The sequence below is a fragment of the Azolla caroliniana genome, unplaced genomic scaffold, assembly GCF_043228905.1.
Source record: "Azolla caroliniana isolate FFs.n. ecotype wild unplaced genomic scaffold, voAzoCaro1.0.p SCAF_18, whole genome shotgun sequence".
NCBI classification, from domain to species: domain Eukaryota; kingdom Viridiplantae; phylum Streptophyta; class Polypodiopsida; order Salviniales; family Salviniaceae; genus Azolla; species Azolla caroliniana.
In genome coordinates this window covers 11,004,304-11,016,129 of record NW_028230453.1, presented here as the reverse complement: position 1 = coordinate 11,016,129, position 11,826 = coordinate 11,004,304, and the positions used below count along the sequence as shown (strand labels likewise).

The window sequence follows — 11,826 nt, the reverse complement described above, 5'->3', positions numbered from 1 at the left end:
ACTTGGCACATTTTGGTCCGCAATCTCTACCTCTTCTGAAGTAACTTTTCCCTACTTCTCGTACTCAAGAATGTTGCAATCGAGAACACACATTGTGGTTGTGAGAGAAACTCGTGCAAGGATTGGGCTTGGTTAAAGATGTGTGGAAAGCATGGGCGAGTAGGATCAAAGGCAGAGCATTGTATCAAAGTGTGATACTCAGACTCTCGAACTTGTTTAGGGCAAAGTGTGCATAGCCGACCACTCTGATCACTTGTGCCACAACGTCTTGTCTCACATCGCAATGCATGTGAGCTAAGTCGCATGGAAGCAATGGTTCAAATGGCAGATAACGGGATGGGCTCTAACATGTATCAATGCGTAAGATTTCCCCGTTCTGCAAAGAATATAATTTTGTAGTTAGGTGCAACATGTGTAGTATAACATGTGAAGCGTGAACCTCCACATTTGTCCATGTCATGATACATTGGCGTTGCAAACAAGGCCTCACTTATGGAGGAATCTAGTGATGCATCATGAAGCAAGTGATTTGCATCCCATCTACCAAACCATTTTTCTATATCTTGCATCCAATTGGAACACAAAATTTTGCTTTTATGTGTCTTTTGGATCTTTTTGCTTGCTTCACATGCAATTCTAGGAAGTTGATGTGAGGGATTTTTTTGAACCTTAAGCATATATTCAACAACCCTTTACATGGCCATGATCTCAATGGGAAGTGATCCCATCTCAAGGAGGAGGGTGTAGGGCGTTTGTTTCTTAACTTGTAAAAACTTTGTAAGAAAATGTTTTTGGACATTTTCAAACTCTTTCCACGTAGATTTAGGGATGCTACTGCCCATACTTCCACCCCATAGAGAAGCACCGGTGCCACCAAAGTGTCGAAAAGGTATTTCTTGAGGACCGAACACTTAATATCTCCAGGATTGCATGTGGTTGTCAATTGCATAATATGCTCGATTTCCCGCCTCTAAGCAGTGTGTAGCACACTCATTCTATCTATGATTTAAAGGAACTTCAAGGCCAAGATATTTAAAGCTTTGCACACATTCAAGTGGCTCATTATTGTACATAATGCATGACTTATCTCTTTTTTGGCTCTTCATGAGCATAATCTTTGTTTTAGAACTATTAACACTTAATTTTGTATACTTGCAAATTTTTTCCAATGCCTTCATAAGCTTTTGCAAATCTCCTAAAGTATTTGCAAAAAGCACTACATCATCCGCATATAGCAAAAGCATAATGAAAACATTCCCAATTGCAACTTCTTCAACATCTTCTTCCTATACAAACTTAGCAATTATTTCTTCCAATTCATCAATGCATAGACCAAATAGAGTTGGTGAAAGTAGGCATCTTTGCTTCACACCAATAGTGCTAGCGAAAAATTCTGAAAGTTTATTGCTCATACGCACGCAACATATTAATTTTCTCATATATTCAGGAGATTACAAACATATATTCACTTGACACCTTGAGTTCTTCAATTCGCCTCCAAAGATGGTCACGAGGTACAATATCAAAAGCTCTCTTAAAGTCTACGAACCAACAATATAAACCTTTATCGCTAAGGCGACTTTCCTTCGTTAATACTTGAAGGGTGACAAGGTGATCATTGGTGATATGGTGTTTTCGAAAACCACCTTGTCCATAAGCGCACCATTTTCTTTAGCCCACGCACTTAATATCTTTGATTCCATTATATATCCGAATAGTTTTGCCATTAACTAGCCAACCATGATGGTTCGATAGTTGTTTATGTTATTTACATCTCCACCTTTATGTAAAGGTTTGATCCAATTTGTGGTCCAATCATATGGCATACCATGTTGCAATGCATGATTAAACATATCTCTTATCCATGCATGTGCTTCCTTTCTCGTCCATTTGAGCATTTCGGCCTTTATACATTGAAGATCGCTTGCCTTTCGGGATACATATGTGAAAGAGAACTATAACATATCATCTTCCTGGCAACAGAGAGCTCATATAGATTCTTACAATGCATAGATAAGTCAAGAAGAGTTAAGTCACCATAATTCTCAACCCATTTCCCCTTTAGATTTCCCCAAAATATAGCACATGCATGCACTTTCTCTTACGTTTGGAGAAATTGTTGAGTAACTTCCCATATTCTTCTCTTTCTTTGAATAAGACTTTTGTACTTATGTAAATGCTTTTAGTAATTTTCCTTATCCTTAACTACATCCAAAATCATGAGGCACTTTTCAGCTTCATCACATTCTTTATCAACCCATTTTTTCTTTGAACTACATTTCTTGATGCATTTCCAAGATGTGTGCTTGGTCGAAAAACATTTGTTTGCACATGAGAGAATGACTTTCTTAAAAGCTTCGCATTTACATTCTAGTGTGGCACCATGTTGTAACATTGTCATTTATAACATATCCTCAACCATCTTGGAATACATGGGTGCTCGCTTAAGGTTCATCCTCAAGTGGGGTTGTTTATTATCTTCAATGGCCCTCTCACAATAAAACCTATGTATACATTTGAGGTCAATACATAAAGCCCTATGATCGGATTCCAATGTCTATTCACCAAGCGACAACTTATGTATACAATCCAAAATACCTTCTAAAAGTAGCACATATTCAATTACATTATTTCTATTATATTTTCTACATGTAAAACCATTAGTGTTGGGCCATAAGGGGACATCATTTGCAATAAGCAATTCGGTACTATTGCACATTTGTAGGAGTAACTTCCCAAATTGGTTCAGATCTTTTTCATCACTAGAAGAGTGGTTATACATTTGTATACCTTCTTGCATCCTTGAGATATGTGGCATGAAAGATTGTTGTACATCAAGTTGGAAACTTCTTGTACGGGCATTCATGTTACCAAAGACAATGTCTTTCCCTTTGGATTTAAAATAAGCAATATCATCTTCTAGATTGGCAAAAGGTTGATCTTTATCCAAACAAGCATAAATGTTAGAATCTTGATGAGAAATGTAACATCGAACTACAAAGGTGGAAAAATTATTAGGTGTTTCTATTTTGAGCCATGTGTAGCATTTATGTTCATCATTTTTTACGATTGACACATATTTCTCTATTTCCTTCTTAATCAAACATGTCACCCCTCCTTGTCCTATTCTTTGTCTTGGATTTTTCTCCCATATCAAAGAGTGTACATTAGTTTCCTAAACCTTGAATCCTTTGAGTATCATCCTCCCATGTTACAATAAGAAGTGTGATATTTGAGTCATCGGTGAACTCCTCTATGCCAAATCCTGCATTCCATGGATATCCATTGTAATTCCAAAAGCATAGTCGTAAAAGACATGGGTTGTCCATAGGTCACATGTCCCTATTTGCCTAGATTTCCATCTTTAGGCACATCCTTAACCTTATTTTTCAATCTTTCTTCATGTGCTTTACGACCGGCAGTTATGAGATAGTATGATCTTCACTCACAAAGCATTTCGTACCTTTGTATCATCCATCATTGTGCATACAATAAGACTTTCTCTAGAGTAACACCACGTTTCCCAACTCGTTGTGCCCCATATACATGTTGAGTATCGAATCTCAAACTTGTGAGAAAGACTAACTCGGAAATACAGAATACACATGGAAACAGCAAATGCACAGTACCCAATGATTTATGTGGAAACCCTAAATGGGGAAAAAACCACAGGAGAACAGATCTTCACTATCCAGTGGATATACAAGATGACGATATTACAACACACACACTCTCTCTCTCTACAGAGTGTAACAACCACATAGGGCTCTTGGCATCAAATCTCACTCAACTATGACGTTGCTCTCTTTCTCTCTCTCTAGTGTATCACTAACACCAACAGAGGCACACACAATATTGTTTCAACCCTCACTCTCTCTCAATTATATTTTTGTCCTAGATGTATTTATACTCATACATCATATGGGCTATTTACAAATGTAGCCCCTACAATACATCATTACAGCCGACTCTATACTATCGACTCTTTATTATTATTATTATCAACCAACTCTCTACTGTCGACTCTTCGACTCTCGGTACTCGACCCGAACAGTTGGCTCCTCCTTGTCTTCAACTGTCGTCTCTTCTAGGCCCAAATAGTCGGCTCCTCCCATTGGAGGGACATATTCCCAACAAACTCCCCCTTCACTCTTGTGGGAGGGAATCAATCAGTCCTGTCTTTTGTCGACAGACTCTAGGTTTGTCCATCGGTAGGTTCTTTGTCGGCATGTCAGATCCATTTTCGTCGGTACGGATCTTCATGAGAGTAAACTCTCCTTCTTCGACTTTTTCCCGCAACCAGTGATACCTTCTCTATATTTGCTTGGTTCGGAGTGGTACATGGCATTCTTTGCTATATGTATGGCACTTTGGCTATCACAATGAAGCAAGAACTCCCTTTGCTTCATCCCCAACTCGCTGAGAAAATTTCTCATCAAGATTAGCTCTTTGTTGGCCTCTACCGCTATCATGTACTTTGCCTCTGTGGTTGACAAGGCCGCGAACTTCCGCAGTCGTGACTGCCACGACACGACACCCCCTATATTGTCCATCATGTACCCCGAGGTGGATCGACTTGAGTCTAATCCCCCGACATGTCTGAGTCGGTAAACCCTTCGAGCATGGGTTTTCCAACACCATACCTTAAGCATAACCTCAAGGTGCCTTTTAAGTACCCGAGCATCCATTTCACCGCTGACCAGTGTTCTCTTCCTGGATTACTCATGTATCGGCTTACTATCTTGTCCCCACAACAAAAGCTATGTCTGGTTTCGTGCAGTCCATAGCATACATTAGACTGCAGACGGCTGAGGCATATGGTACTTTCCTCATCTCAGCCTTTTCTTTCTCCCCCTCCCGGGCATTGTTTTGCATTTAACTTGTAGTTTGTCGGCAACACCGAGCCAACTGGCTTTGCTTCTGACGTGTTGAACCTTTCCAAGATCTTCGTCACATACTTCTGTTGTGACAACCACAACACTTTCTTAGTTTTGTCCCGAACTATGTGTATCCCCAAGATCTATTTAGCCGGTCCAAGATCTTTCATGGCAAACGATTTTCTAGAGCTTTCTTCAAGCTTCCGATCTTCCTTGTATCTTGACCAACTATCAACATGTCACATACATATAATAAGAGAATCAAGAAGTCACCTTCGCCATACCTTTTGATGAACACACAGTGATTTGCCTGTGGTTTTTGGAACTCATGTTCCACCATGAAGCATTCAAAATTCTTGTACCACTTACAAGATTTTCTTCAGTTGACACACCAGGTTCTCTTTCCCTTTCTCCTCAAAGCCTTCGGATTGTTGCATGTAGATCTCTTCATCCAACTCCCCATGCAAGAATGTTGTCTTGATATCAAACTGTTCGATCTCTAGGTTCATGTTGCCAGTTATGCTTAGAACATTTCGGATGGATGTCATCTTCACGACTGGTGCAAATATCTCGTCGAAGTCGTCGCCCTTTTTATGTTAGAACCCCTTCACCACTATGTGGGCTTTATACCTAGGCGCGATGTCGACTTCTCCAGTCTTCACCTTATAGACCCATTTGTTCCTGAGTGCTCTCTTACCTTTCAGTAATTCTACCATGTCGTAGGTGTAGTTTTCACGCAAGGAGTCCGTCTCGTCTTGCATTGCACTCAGCCACTTAAGGCTATGCTTGTCAGATGTGGCTTCATCATAGCACTTTGGCTCACCTTCCTCAGTCAAGAGGATGTATTGACTGGCATATGTTGTCGGTGCTCTCCTTTCTCTAAGTGGGTATCTCCTTCCATTCGTTCTCGGCTCTCGTTCAAATGTCTCTGTTGACTCTACTCTGGGCTCGGGTTCATGTATGTTGATCGGCTTCGCAAGGTTGGACGACTCCAACTCGTATTCCTCGATTGATCGTAACAGCTCTACCGACTCAGACTCATAGTTGTTTGGTCTCTCCAAGTCGACCGACTCGGATTCGGTTGTGCCAACTGGCTGTCTCCGAACAACAGATTGTGTCGGTTCACTTGGCCTCAAGTCGATAGTAGTGGAGGTTGACTGGATAATCGATTCCGACTTCTGTTGCTTCTAGTCCTCTATCGTCTTGACTTCCAAGAAAACTATGTCCCGACTTCTCACTAGCTTTTTGTCGACTAGTTCCCATAACCTATAGCCGAACTCATCTTCCGAGTATCCCATGAATATGCATGGTTTCCACTTACTGTCTAGCTTCGACATCTGATCCTTAGCCACATGTATATATACTAAGCATCCAAACACCCTTAGGTGTTGGTACGAGACATCCTTTCCTGTCCACACCATGGTTGTTAAGTACGTTAGGTACAGTACGGATACCATACGTATATAACGTATTAATACGCGTATAATACCTCCCAATTTAAAAATACGTTAAATACGTTTTGTAATATGTTAGATACTTATAAAATATGTATTTTACGTATTTTACGTATAGTATGTAAAATACTTTTGGAATTTGAAAATTATTTACATTTCATGAAAATATTTGTAATATTGTAAAAAGCACACACTATCTGTAGTCGTTGGATATGTACACCCCCCTTTTGAAACCATCTCCTCAAAACAAAAAATAGGCTCCTTGTTATGCCCTTGTTTGGCATTTCTTACCATCAATGAGTTTAGTGAAACCACATCTCACACCACTAGAGTGTTAAACAAGTAGTGGGCAGTCGACAATAACCCACAATTCACATACACGTTGATTGTTGTGTTATCAACAAGGACATCTTTTTCAAAGCCTATTTTGACGATGTCGGCATGTATTTCTCGGTCTTTTTGTCTATCTCTCAAACTTCCACAAGCTTTCAACCCATAAGACAATGAAAATGCATGTGGCAAGAGGCAACAATGTTTCCTCATCTTTTCAAAGCAATCCAATGCCTCTTGAGTCCTTATTATGTCCATGTTCAGCATATCCCGATTCCCGCCATGAGTGATCTCCATGAAACTATATCTCGAACCAAATTTCTCTCAAACATTTCTTGTGCTTCATTTAATGCACCACAAGAGCTTCTATTTCTAACCCTTTCTTTGCAACCTCGACATGAATTTCTTTACAGTTGGCTAGAGATCCTACATTGGAACAAGCTTTCAATAGATCCACCAATGTGATTCCATTCATTGAGATACCCTCACATTGCATTTGGCCAAAGAAATAGAATGCATTCTAACAACAAAATTTAGAGCAAAAACCTTAACAAGACATAACATCAAATATTTCAAGGTCCATGAAAGTAAATGAAGGTAAAAAAGAACCACATGATGAAAATTTTACTTTAATAAAATACGATATTGATACAACTCTAACTATGTCCAATGTATCAAGATGGAGCTTAGATCAAAGACAAGTAACATAAGGTTATTGAGCTTAATAATAACATATAGAAATTAGAAGTATTTGTCTTTAGATCTGGTCCTCATCACCATCTTCATCATCAGATTCTGTGTTAGTTGATGACATCAACACTAGTTCTTCGTCCGTAAGATCATCATAATTAGTATGAATTGCTTCTTCTATTGCATTGAAATTATCTTGATCATCTAGTGGTAAAGAAGCAAATGTACTTGATCGTGTTATTCTGCTATTACAAGAAGACCGCTCATCATCTCTTCTTGGCCTTTGCCTTCGTATTCGATTAGTAGGGACTCCATCGCTTGATGTTGTCATATGTGATCTTGTCATGCTCCTTGTCCTTGTCCAATTGTAGAGAAAGCTTCTAACATGTTCCGCCAATATGGTGTTTTTAGCAGATTAAATGACAAATTTGCTTCAATGATACATCTCACCTCCATAACGTTTGCATGTTGTTTCCTTTGCATTTGTAACACGTGTCCTTTACGCAATGACTGTTGTTTCATTATCATTGCTGGTGGATATGGTTGGTGACTACCACCACCCATACATGACATGCTTTGACTTTCACCAACAAAGGTACATGAGCCTGAGGTAGAAACACCTAAAAGAGAAAACCTTTCAAGTTAAATCATTTACAATTATTTGGCCATTAGTAATGAAGACACCTAATGTAGGATCTTGTCTATACCTTGTTCAGGCACGTTGAATGAGTCGATCTCTGCAACTATATCTTCTTCTTCACCAATTGTTTGAGTTCCACAATTACCATATAAAGATGTGAGGTCAATCAACAATTCCTTGGGGACATTGATACATTTCGTTACTCCATGGCTGGGCTTTCCGATTAAATGAGCAATCATTTGTGTTGTTGATCCGTGCATATGTTTGTTGCAAAATTTACAATTCCAACTTCTATTTCCTATCTGACTTCTTGTGACATTTGTTCTTAATGGGGGGCATTTTCCTAAGTCTTTATGTTCTACAAATCAATAGAATTTAGATATTTAGAAATTACTAAATTAGTGGGTCTATTAATATGTGATACATACTACATCTTATACAGTTTTCAATAGATTTTCAAAAGAATAGATGTTTGTAGATACATTTTTCTATGTGTATTCTTACCTACCATAGCTACTCATATCCTTGGGCTGCACTTTCATATTAACCTTCATGTTCATGGCAAGTGAAAAACATAATTTAAAACCAATTTAGCGAAATACATGATTGAGTTGCACAAACTATTAACACCATGTGAAATACTCTAACTGAAACTAATTGAATTAGCCTCCCCTTTCAATGGCTGCTCTTTGGGTAATCAATTACTAATAAACTAACCAAGCATTCTAATCAAACATGAAATCAATAAGCAAGACTACACTATTGTTTTTAGGTTAGTAGCTCCATCTTTCTCTATGCTAGTGAATGAAAACCAAAAAGAAAATGTGACTTCATTGCATATTAAAGTTAGAAAACTACTATCCAAGCATATGCATATTAAGGTTAAACATACCTCACACTCACAAGAATTGGGCCCAATAAAAAATTGTCTTCTATATAGCGTAGATCTTTGTTTGTTGCCTTTGTATGAAGACAATTAATTGTCTTCAAACCAAGGTTTCGATTGATTCCCCGTCCTCTTTCTTCTTCTTCTTCTTCTTCTTCTTCTTCTTCTTCTTCTTCCTCTTCTTGGTCCTCTTGTTCTTCTTCTTCTTCCTCTTGTTCTTCCTCTTCTGCTTGTTCTTCTTCTTCCTCTTCTTCCTCTTCTTCCTCTTCTTGTTCGTCTTCCTTCGTTTTCTTCTTCTTCTTTCTTCCTTCTTCACTAAAATCATTTTTTTCTTTTCTTTTTTTTAGGGTTTTGCATACATATTTTTTATAAATACGTATTATACCTATTGTTTTGAAAGTACGTTAAATATCGTATTAGAAAAATTTACATGATATTTGACTAAACAACATTGACGTATAGTACGTACTATACAAAGTATGAGGTATTATACGTATTGATACGTTAAATATGCATACGTAAACAACGTTGGTCCACACCCTTTGTGGAACATCACCTTTCAACGGTACTGAGGGAGACCTATTGATCAAATAAACAACTATATACGTCACCTCAATGCAATACTATTTCGGCAATTTAGCATGACAGAGCATGCTCCTTACTCTCTCTCTCTCTCTCTCTCTCTCTCTCTCTCTCTCTGTGTAACGGCTCTCTCTACCGTTGCTGTCGCTGTCGTCGTCGTCGCCGTCTGCTCTCTCTCTCTCTCTCTCTCACTTCCTCGTCTCTGTGTAATGGCTCTCTCTGCCGTTGCTGTCGCCGGTTAGTGTCGTCGCCATCGCTGTCACCGTCGTCTGTTGCTATCGTCGTCCGACGACTACCGCTGTCTGCGGCCGTCGCCGTCTGCCACCGTCTGTAGCCATCTTCTGCCATCTGTCGTCGTTTGACGATTGCCGCTGTCACCGTCGCCGTCACGGGGTGTTTCTTCTCCGTTTTCTCTTGACGTTGTGAAGTGCCATTTTCTTGACGAGTTCTTGGGTGGGTTCTTTTGGTGTGCTCGTCGCGTGCTACAAAATGCCGATGTGATTGCGATATACACACAAACTCGGCTAAGTCTCGAACCCATTTATTTTACCTTTTTTTCTTATTGACACCACAATGACGTCTAAATGAACTAAGGAACATAAGGATATACAAGACGAGGCTATAAGTAAGGAGGACTTTTTAGATATGTTTAATTGTTTAACAAAAATAGAGATGGATATGTAAAAATGGGTGAAAGACACCGAAACCCACAAGAAAAAAGATAGAGAAGAAAAAGACGCCCTCAAGGCCGAAATAGAACAACTTAAAGTAGAAAACACCGACCTTAAAAAACAACTTAAGGACATCGAGGTATCTCGAGAAGACGGTGAAATATCCTCTATAGAGGATATAAAGGACGAAATTAAAAAAGTTAAAGAGGAAGTTAATAATAACATAGAGTTAGCTAAAACGGGTTGGGTAGATGTGGTTAAAAGAAACATTAAAAAAGAAATAAAAGATGAAAATATTGTTAATACCACCCTTGAAGAAGAGAAAATGTGTCAGGCCCGACACTTAAATGTACGTGTCACTGGGCTCAAGGAAGGTGCATCCCCAAATGAGGACGCACAAACACTTGGGAAAATGTTAGGGTACACAGAGGCCCTACCTATCACCAAAGCATGGAGGGTCGGGCGTGACACAACTAGGAAGAGAGCCTTAGTCCTTCAATTTAAAGACTTAGACTCTAGAATCACTTTCTTTAAGAAGAGACCAATCCTTCGAGGAATGGATGGGGACCCCATCTATCTCGATGAAGACCTCACTAAGATGCAAATTGAGCATCGCAAGAGTTGTATGCCACGAGTTATGCAAGCTCGTAAAGAAGGCCATCACGCCTTTTACCGAGACGGGCGAGTGATCATAAATGATCGCACTACTAATTGACGGCGTGTGGCCCATGTGACAGAAAATGCACTTAGGATGACCCTATGGAATTGTAATGGCACACTCTGGGCACACCCCGGCCGCCTAGAGGAGATACTAAAGGTATCTGATATACTTTTCTTGGTAGAAACACATCAGAGCCCAAATAGAGGACTCCCACGGGTCGAAGGATTCCGTTGGGAGTCCGCTTTTAGAGAAACCTCACGTCGACACACTACTAGGAGATCTGGAGGTGTCGCGATACTGTTTCGTTGAGAGCTACATAATAGGATAGAAATAATGAAGATAGACCCAGAAGCTCATTTTATGTGGGTGAAAGTCTCCACAAGCAAAGACCAGGCAGTATTTTTCGCCATTTGTTACTTTCCCCCAAAAGGATCCCGTTATAATATTGGTGGCTTGACGAGATTAGTCGATGAAGGAATGTCACATGGGCCTTCTCCATAAGAACCCCTATCGGATGACATAATCCGATATTCTTCCCAAGGAGAAGTATTTCTTGTAGGAGACTTCAATGCGAGAACCCAATCCCAACAATGCACAAGGATTAAGGTGCGGATGCCACGAGCTTTGGCCATCATCTGCTCGAACTTGGCAGTCGGCACCGGATGGTCATATATAATGGTTTAGCTAACTGGCCGGGCTCGGAAGAGCTCACATGTTTCCCACATGGAGGAGGGGAAAGCACAGTTGACTATCTAATAGGACGCCCTGAAGCTACCCACATGATTAACTCCTTCCGAGTGGCCCCATGCCCTATTGGTGCAGACCATAGTTTCTTATACTTCGAGCTAAAATGTGATATCTCTAAGGTCACCAAGTCTAGTCAACCATGCCATCACACCACAATACATTTCACACATGAGCTCTTTGACATATACTCTCAACATGTTCAGGCCCATCTCCCCTCCCTTGATCCCTCCCTACCGTTAGAAAGCCTTAGTACAAAACTCACACACATCCTTCACTCCGCAGCAGCTA

The 11,826-nt window shown here is 39.8% G+C and overlaps 1 pseudogene; it reads right to left on the bottom strand.

The window, feature by feature from the left end:
- Positions 1-1,589: 1,589 nt before the first annotated feature.
- Positions 1,590-3,329, bottom strand: LOC147852413 (uncharacterized; annotated as a pseudogene).
- Between the last annotated feature and the right edge of the window lie 8,497 nt (positions 3,330-11,826).